The sequence below is a fragment of the Mastomys coucha genome, unplaced genomic scaffold, assembly GCF_008632895.1.
Source record: "Mastomys coucha isolate ucsf_1 unplaced genomic scaffold, UCSF_Mcou_1 pScaffold16, whole genome shotgun sequence".
In the NCBI taxonomy this organism is placed as follows: domain Eukaryota; kingdom Metazoa; phylum Chordata; class Mammalia; order Rodentia; family Muridae; genus Mastomys; species Mastomys coucha.
In genome coordinates, this window is record NW_022196898.1 from 91,651,368 (window position 1) to 91,660,177 (window position 8,810).

Sequence of the window (8,810 nt, forward strand, 5' to 3'; positions counted from 1 at the left end):
CATTTTCTTTTTTTTTAAAAAAAAAAAGTAATTAAATGTCTGCTCATCACAGGGTTTCTTGTGTTCGGGCCCAAGGTGTTAAACGTTTTTCAGCTTGACTTGGGTCAGCTTTGAAATTTTTCAGACAGTGAAACTCGAGAAGGTCCTGTATGTTCTTGTGTGCTCCTCACAACCTGTTAAATATGGAGAGGATATTCAACGTGGAGTTTCTGTGCTTCTCTGCCGACCTCAAGTGCACCAAATAGTTTACAAGACTATTAATTAAATGAGAGCATTGCACGGATGCACATGCTTTTTAAAACCATTTGCATTGGCCCAATATTGCCCTTGAGTTTTTCAGTCACATTAAAGTAACACACAGAACCGCAAAGGGTAGCTGACTGCTCGCAGGCAGAGATGCTAAGGCTGGTGAAGCCAGAATGCTGAATTCTTTTCAAAAGAAGGGGAAAAGAGCAGAAGAAAAGAATTCACCGGAGAGGAACTGACTCCGTCCTGTTCACGCTCGGTCTTGGTGCCACTTCTGGATCGAGTTTTTAATTTAACAAGATTTCATTGGGGGAGGAGGTGGGTCAGCCCCCATCTGTCTGGGCCCAGAATGTGCTCCACCTGGTGGTGCAATTGATTTCTGAATGAACTGGGCTTTCTTTCAGTACAATAGAGCAATTGTTTGGTTGCTTTTAAGCACTAGCCTTCTTGGGATCTGATGGGTAAATAAATAAATAATAAATAAATCGCACCGCAGCACGCAGCTCTCCGGCCTGCTAATTGCGCCTGACCCATTAAGCTCTGTAGCCCCTGTTCAAACTCTGACACGGCTGACTTGGAGTTTGAAATGTAAATGGAAGACCTGCCTTTGCAGGTCATCACACCACACAGCTTCCATTGCTGGCGCGCTTTCCAAGACCTGGAAGGGAGAAGAAACAGATACAAGCAATTATCCACCCCTCCCCACCCCCAGGGCTGCACAGCTGTAGGCATTTGGGGCTGCCGGACACAGCCACTGCCAGCCCCATCTCTGTCCAACTCCACCCAGAAAGGGAAGACTTGGGGGGGGGGGTTGACTGTCCCAGAGAACTGTGTCAGAGGTGTCAAGCAACCATGTGTTCATTGCTCCCCTGGGAAGAGACACAGAGGAGAGCGTCCCCTCCCACACCCATCTGAAAAAGCAGGTAGACTGACGTGCAGTCAGCTACTCTTTCTTCTGCCTCTAGCTCCATCTCACTACCCATGGAGCCTCTTTACAGAGCATCTTTACAGAGAATCTCTTTACAGAATTCTCTTTATAGAGAGTCTTTGTAAAGATTCTCTTTCTTTACAGAGAAAAGCTCCCCCACACCTAGGACGCCTATCCAACAGCACTGCCCTGCACTGCTCCCCAGGCAGGGTCTTAAACAAGGACGTGAATAGTCCCCTTTAGCTCTGCACCCTCTCATCATGGTCTCTCCCCGAGGGATTCTGCTCTGGGTGTATTAAATGGTGACTCTGAAAACAACCAGGGATGGGTTTCGTAAGGGATAGAAATAGGCCTGAGAGGAGAGAGGGGCAGATGCTGGAGAACAACACTATTGTGGGAGGAGGGACTTCCACTTCAAAAAGGCTTGGTGGGGAGAGAAGTTGGGGAGAGGCTCAGAAGTAAACTGTAGCTGGGAGAGGAATGAGGCCTAAGCCCCAGCTCCTGAAGCCAGAGAAGGCAGCTCTGAAAGGCAGGGGCGGAGACTCTCAGGGAGTGATGCTGCATGTCCTCTGTCAGAACCTTCCGCAGCCTACAGCTGCACCGCAGGCAGGCAGAAGTCAAATCCAGGAGCATCACTGCTCCCTAGATCTTCGAGCTTGCCCAAGCTGTAGAACTCTTCTGCCTCCGTTTACAAAACCCTTAATTAGAGCAGTCATAATCAATAACACGAAAATATCCTTGTAGTGGGAGGAATTCCCCATTGAAGAAGCGTGGTGAGACAAATCCTGAGGTTCACGATCATTCGACTCAAGACCAAGAGTTATTTCACTTGCTGAAAGCATTTGAACCTTTATAATCGCCTGAGCTGCGTGAGAGCGCAGGGCTTCCCAGAAGAGACAAGTTTAAGTGTAAGTCCACACTATCCTAGGGAGGGTCTGGCTTCAGCTAGGACGCGCTCCAGCCTTTACACAGCTGGCCGCCTGCTCCAGTGTAAAACTCTACATAAGACAGCCAAGGCATCGGTGCTTTATACGCCTCAGGGCCCCACTGGTTTTCTACAGATCCAGCCCGGCCAAGCAGTCCTTTGCACACGTTTGAGGTCCCTGCAACACTCCGTGACAAGGAGACCACACTTATGGCGGGCACGCCAAGGTCGGGCTACAGTGGGCACACCTCTGTGCTTCCACCTCGGCTGAAGATGAGGAGTCCCACCTGATCTTACTGTTAGCATATGCAATGATCAATTCTACGTGTCAGCTTGACTAAGGGATGGGAATGGTAAGCCACTAGCTAGTTCTCTGAGGACCTGTGAAGCTATTTCTGAGAAAAGATCTGCATTTGAATTGATAGACTAAGACCACCCTTGGCAAGCTGGCGTGCACAATCCAATCCACCGAGTGCGTGATTAGACAGGCGATGGAGGAAGAGTGAGTTCACTTTTTTCTGATTGAATTGGTGCGTCTACCTTCTGCTGCCCAGAGACATCAACTCCTGGACTACAAACCTTCTTCACACTGACTGGAACTGATACCTCCAACTCCCTTGGTTCTCAAGCCTTCACAGGTAGAATGAAATAACTCCCAGGTTTCCAGTCCTCTGCCTCACAGACACTAGCTTCTGAATGCCCATAATCACATGAGCCAATATCTCTTCTATACATCCACATTTGTATCTATCTATGGATTTAGTGTCTCTGGAGAACAATGACTAGTGCAGCTGGATTTGGCCCTGGTTTATTTTCTTGTAGAAGATGATGATGTCTTTGTGAGAAAAATCATTTTAATCCCATGCATATTTTTTAAACGTGGCTTCAATGGTGCAGCAGAATCATTCCATCCATGTTCTTATCTCAGAGATAGAGAAACCCACTGAGTTAGAGTCTGGGTCTACACTGCACCTGGATGCCTATATTTGCCAGTAAATAGAAGCACATGGAGTTATTAATTAGCATTTATGAGTTAATTAGCATTCATAAGTTATGTCAACACAAGATGATGAACTAAGCTGGATTGTGTGGGAAGGGGAGATGAAGGAGAAAGCTTCTCCCTATGCTTGGATTCATAGAAATGTTGCTTCCCTGGAATGGGACCCCCCACCCCGGAGTCAGAAGAAATGAACACTAAGATCTAGGGAAAGGCAGTAGATTTCCTGAATGTGAGGGTGGCCTTTCCAGAGTTTCTGGTTCCTATTACTAATCTGCTTCATATTGAATGGATTTGAGACTCTGTTTAAAGAAAACATACAGTAGCAATATAACCATCCACAGTGGCTGTGTGTGATTTCCCCTTCATGAAATCTTGAAGTCAAAAGGAAATTCAGAAATCATCGCCTCATCCCCCGTGCTCCCGGTACAGGAAATGCTCATCCTAAAGTGACAGTGGGACAGACTTGGTCCATGAGCCCTACATTTCCACCTCTTCTCTGTGACTCAAAAAGTTGATGAGACCAGCATTTTAGACATAAAGCCCAGAAGTCCATCTGCGTCCAGCATCATTTCTCTTAGGTACTCATTGTGTCTACCAAGAAGGGGTATGCAGTGTCTTGGGGAGCCAGAGGCCACTCACACCCTCTTTCAGTCAGTCTTTCAACCCAGCTCAAGAACCTCCATCAGCTGCCGTCTCTGCTTTGACCTCTTTTGTACAGGACAATCCCACGAGTCTCTATGGGAACCACTGAGCTTTAATGGAAGTTGTACTGCACTTAGGGAATCCATCTTATTAGAGATTAAAGGGGGCTTTGGGGAGAGGGAGGGAGAGGGAGGGAGCAGCGGCTGGATGGATGGGAAGGAGCCTGGGTTAGAAAGCTGACGAATCCCTAGGGGATGAACAGTTCCCAGTTGGTCCATTTATGTAGAAATCTGACTGTTTTCACCCAGATCCACATAACATCTGAACTAAATTTCGCAGTGGTTTTAACAGATTAAAGCAAACACCTTTTAAAGCTTTTCCCACATTCAGTCCGCCCCAGGTGTTCCACTCACCAAGGCTACTTCAGAAGGATGGTTCCAAATGCTTGCTTCAAGCACTCCCTTTTCTGGCTGTCTCACACCATCATTGCTATTTAAAAAAAAAAAATGTTTCTCTCACTTCTAAAGGATAGCCTACATCTCTCGATTATGATGCACAGTTCCAAAGTCATCTCTCAAGAGCAGAGCATCTCTCGGGAGTCCATTTACACAGCGTACAGGTTGGCATCATGGACTATGTTAAAGCACCATCCGTGGGAGCCAGAAGGGACCTGAGGGAAAACCAAGAGCTAAGCCACGATCCAACTGCCATCAGAAAGATTCAGTGAGAACACATTTCTGTGGCAAGCATGCTTCCATCATAGTAGACCCATTTTAAACTATGATAACTCACAATTGTGCATTGTCTACAGTTGTTGATGCAGAAAACTGTTAGGAAGGCAAGGGTGGCTTCTATCTCATATTTCAGTTCATCTATATCAAATGTTGAATTGTCCTTAAAATTTAGTTTAAACTTGATCAGCAGACTGTTACATAGTAAAACATAAACCATTTTTCTTATCTCCCAAGGCATGGTGACCTTAGGATTCAATGACTTTCTTCAACCTTGATTTTTTGTGCTCTGATTACATGACAGTCTTATGTGGGCTATCTGTCTTCAGAATTAACCACAAGCTTAACTAATACAGTGAACTGATCCCAGCCAACGAGGCCTTCTGATGCATTAGCAGTGTGCAGGGCCTTCCGGGTTAGTGTATCGAAATGCTGGTGTTCTGGAGCTCTGGGCCTATAAGACATTGTCAATTTCCTCTACCAAGCCTTTAGGTATTACTATCATAAACAATTAGGGAGAAATGATTAATTTTCACCAATATTTAAGAGGGGAGTAGGCATTATCAGCCATCTATCATAACCTACAGACAGGGGGCAGCAGAAACCTCAAGCATGTCTGTTCACCCACCAGCTCCGCTTGGTACCCGCCACAACGGAAGGGTCAGGCTGATATAAATGCATCATCTGCCCCATACCCCAAGCTTCCAGTGTGGCTTTGGTAAGCACCATCCATTGTAAGAGGATGCTCAACTCTCACACAACTAAGAGGAGTTGCAACTGCATGCAGGAAAGTAGAGAACATGAGAAAACCTCACCCCCACCTGTGCCATCATAGCATGAAACGCAGAGAACCTACCCTGGCTTTGACCTCTGCTGCAGCAACATCCACCCATGGGATTCATCACCCAAACTTTGCTCTTCTTGGAATACCCTCGACCCAGCTCTCCTGCAGGTGAGCTCAGCCATTGACTCCCATGAGCACTCTTTCGTGAGTTTCCTATCAGCACGTGTACTGCTGTGTTTAATGACAGTCCAAGTAGGTTTTTGTTAGGTTGGTTTTTTTTTCACCCTCAAATTATGACTCTCCTAAAAGCAAAGGAAAGCATCTTATTTCTCTTAATCATTGTCATATTTCCAACCACATAATAGCTCCTTAAGAAATGGGCAGCAGTGCCTTACCTGGGCAGCAAGGTAGAGCTGGCTCTGGTTATGGGGGCTGCTGATGAGCCAACCCCAGGGGCATGCGAGCAGAGGAGCTGGTGGGTGGACCAGCTCATATACCTCTCAGGCCCAGATCCAGGGCTTTGAATTGGCCCACTCCAACAGTTACCCCCTCGATGAACCATTGAAGCGCATAAAGGGGCCACAGATCCAAAACTACAGGGTCTCCATGACACAAAACAACAGATATCCAAGAGAAGTCCCAGTGAGGTTCCAGCATTGATAGAGTAGCAGAAGCCAGAGGCCTCGGACCAGGCCACCAAGTCATTGCAATGGACATTTTAGGGTAAAGAAGTATACTGCAGGACACACAGCGACACACTACAGCTTCTTCCACAATGAGATTTTTTTTCCCCTGTGCTGGAGGGGAGGTTGCAAGGGTGGACCGTGGGTATGAGGGGACGGGGAGATGAGTGGGACTGGGGTGCATGATGGGAAACTCACAAAGAACCAGTAAAAGTTGAAGAAGGAAGAGAAAGTGGAGGAAGACATGTGCAACAGGTAATAATCCTCAAATAACAGAGTCTGAGGGGAGATGCTAAATGCCACCCAACAGCCTAGCCTGGTAGAACAGAAGCGGAAATGCTGATTCGGTACCCAATAGCCAGATAGCCTGGAAGACAAAGAGGATGTGAGTCTCTGAGAGTAACAATCTCCGCCTGCCTGACTCAAACCCTGCAGCATTAGGCCTGTAACTGCAGCTGGGGAAGAAGTCTCTGCCCTGCCTTCAGGCCAGAGTGGCAGGGGACCTACAGACTTAGTGAGACCTGTCACCCAATATATCTCAAGGTCCTGCTCTTTATCCCTCAGAGCCTGACCTAGCAATACCAGTACACTCACCTAGGTAGAGTGTTCAAATCCCTCTGGAGCCCTGTCAACCTTAGGAGGAAATTTTTGTCTCTACTGTTAACTTTTCTGCCTCCTAACTATAAAGGATCCAGCTTGCTTTATATTTAATCAGTCAGGCCTTCAGGTTTTCATACTAATTGCTAAATTGATTACCTCCTTTTCCAAAGCATGTAATAGGCATCCAGTACTATCGTTCTGACTATTTCCCAGCATACCATTCCAGCTCTGTGTTGATCTGTCTCAGTTCCGAGTACCTCCGGAGATGGGGTCCTCATTACTTGTGGCCAGCACGGATGCTGGCTCCAGATTCCGACTTCACATCACCTTGCTCAGCCTACTGCTGTACCAACTCCTTAGGCAGACTTTGAATTGGATATTTGTGTACAAGAATGTTATTAGTGCGTTCTCTTAGGGACCACTATTTGTAGAAAGGAAAACAAGAAGGAAACCGGGCGGGGCTGACGCAGAGGTTGAGCTCTGGTGAGATCAGAGTAAACACCTCAGTTAACCTCACCAAGACCTCTGAAGCTGGTTTGAATTTACAAGTTGCCCCAAACTGGGGTCAGGGGACAGATCTTTGTACCCCAGCAACACCAGTTTGTGAGCCAGGCTTTCCCAGCAAAGGAAGTGGGACATCCACTGAAGAGGCCTCCTTCAGAAGACGACAGCAGAGAAGACTTGACAGATGCTGCTGCCGGCTAGCGGCCCAGACAACAGCTGGAGGAACAAGCCCTTCATCCCCAAAGTGGGACTAGAAAGGTACAAAACAGGATGCTGCAGAACCCAGCCCTGGCTTTGGGTTGCTTGCTGAACGACCTTGGATGAATCAGACATGTTCTCAGGGCCTGAGCTTCCTTATCTGTAAAATGGAAATGGGAAAAAGAAAAAAAAAAGGCTCACCTCATAGGGTTGTCATGGAGATTAAATGGAATAATAATGCAATGCACCTTAATACAGAGCATTGTACATAATAAGCACTGTAGCCTCTTTTAGCTATAAGAAGCTTAGGGCTTATATGGGAAGCTAAGACGAAATTATAGAGTACAATGAAAGAGTTGCTAAATTGTGGGCATTAGGAGCTTAGATGCAGTGAAAACCAAGGAAGCAAAGAACGGTTTCAACCAGAGGATGATCGATCACACGGGGAGTTTGGAAAGGTATAGTCCAAGAGGGGGATGATCAATAAATAACACCGAGAGTTTGGAAAGGTGGAGCAGCAACAGAAGTCTTCAACATGCGAGATTAATAAGAGCAAAGGCCTCAGGAGCAAGCATGGCATTTCAGGACCGTGGGCCCACCAGCCTGGTAGACACAGAGCTTCTGAACCGGAAGCTTGGAGATCTGCCCAGGAGCTGCTCAGGAGACCACTGCAGACCACAACTGAGTTAAGCCCTGAGGTAGTTTGAGGATCTTTCTGAGAAATGGGAGATTGACCGGGAAGGGGAAAGAGGAGGATGGTGAGGGGTGAGAGGAGAAGAAAAGGACAGAGCAGAGGAAGATGAGCGGAGGGAGGTGCCAGGAGGGAGATGATGAAAGGGGGGAGATGAGCAAGAGGAGGGAGGTGAACGAGCGAAGGGAGGTGAGCGGAGGGAGAAGGCTGAGAACCAACCGGAGAATAAAAGCTGATCCAGAAAGTCAGGCGTTGCGGTTTGCGCCTATAATCCCAACACCAGGCAAGCAGAAGCAAAGGGATCTACTGAAGATTCTAAACCTGCTTGCTTTAAATATCAAGTTTCAGGCTAGACAGAATAAAACAGTAAAGACCTTTACTCAAAACAATGAAATAGACCAACCAACAAAAACTGGGCCAATGAAATGGCTTAGTGGGTGAGGGTGCTTGCAGCCACGCCAAGCAGCTTGAGTTCAATCCCCAGAACCCACATGATAGAAGGAGAAGACCACTTCCAGGAAACTGTCTTCTCACCTCCACATGTGAGCTATCATTCACACACACCACACACACACACACACACACACACACACACACACACACACACATACACACACACACTCAGCCACACATTTTGAAATGTAAAATATTTTAAAGCCAGTCCAAAACACACGGAAACATAGAGAAAGCAGAACATTAAGAAGAGGTGATATTTGAGGCTCTCCTTCAAAGAGTTAAGGTGGGACTGGGTGGGGGAGCTGTGATCAGGATGTAAAGTGAATAAATAAATTAATTAATGAAAAAGCAAAAGTAGGACTTAAGAGTGTTCAGCTGGATTGCCTCCTGGGGGAGCAGCACTCCAGTACTAAGAAGCCAGT

The 8,810-nt window shown here is 46.9% G+C and overlaps 1 long non-coding RNA gene across 1 annotated transcript; it reads right to left on the bottom strand.

The window, feature by feature from the left end:
• Window positions 1-51: 51 nt before the first annotated feature.
• LOC116094372 lies at window positions 52-4,431 on the bottom strand. The gene is made up of 3 exons (XR_004120071.1): window positions 4,155-4,431; window positions 738-904; window positions 52-173 (listed from the first exon to the last, which is right to left on the bottom strand). It is a non-coding gene; the product is annotated as an uncharacterized LOC116094372 (long non-coding RNA).
• Between the last annotated feature and the right edge of the window lie 4,379 nt (window positions 4,432-8,810).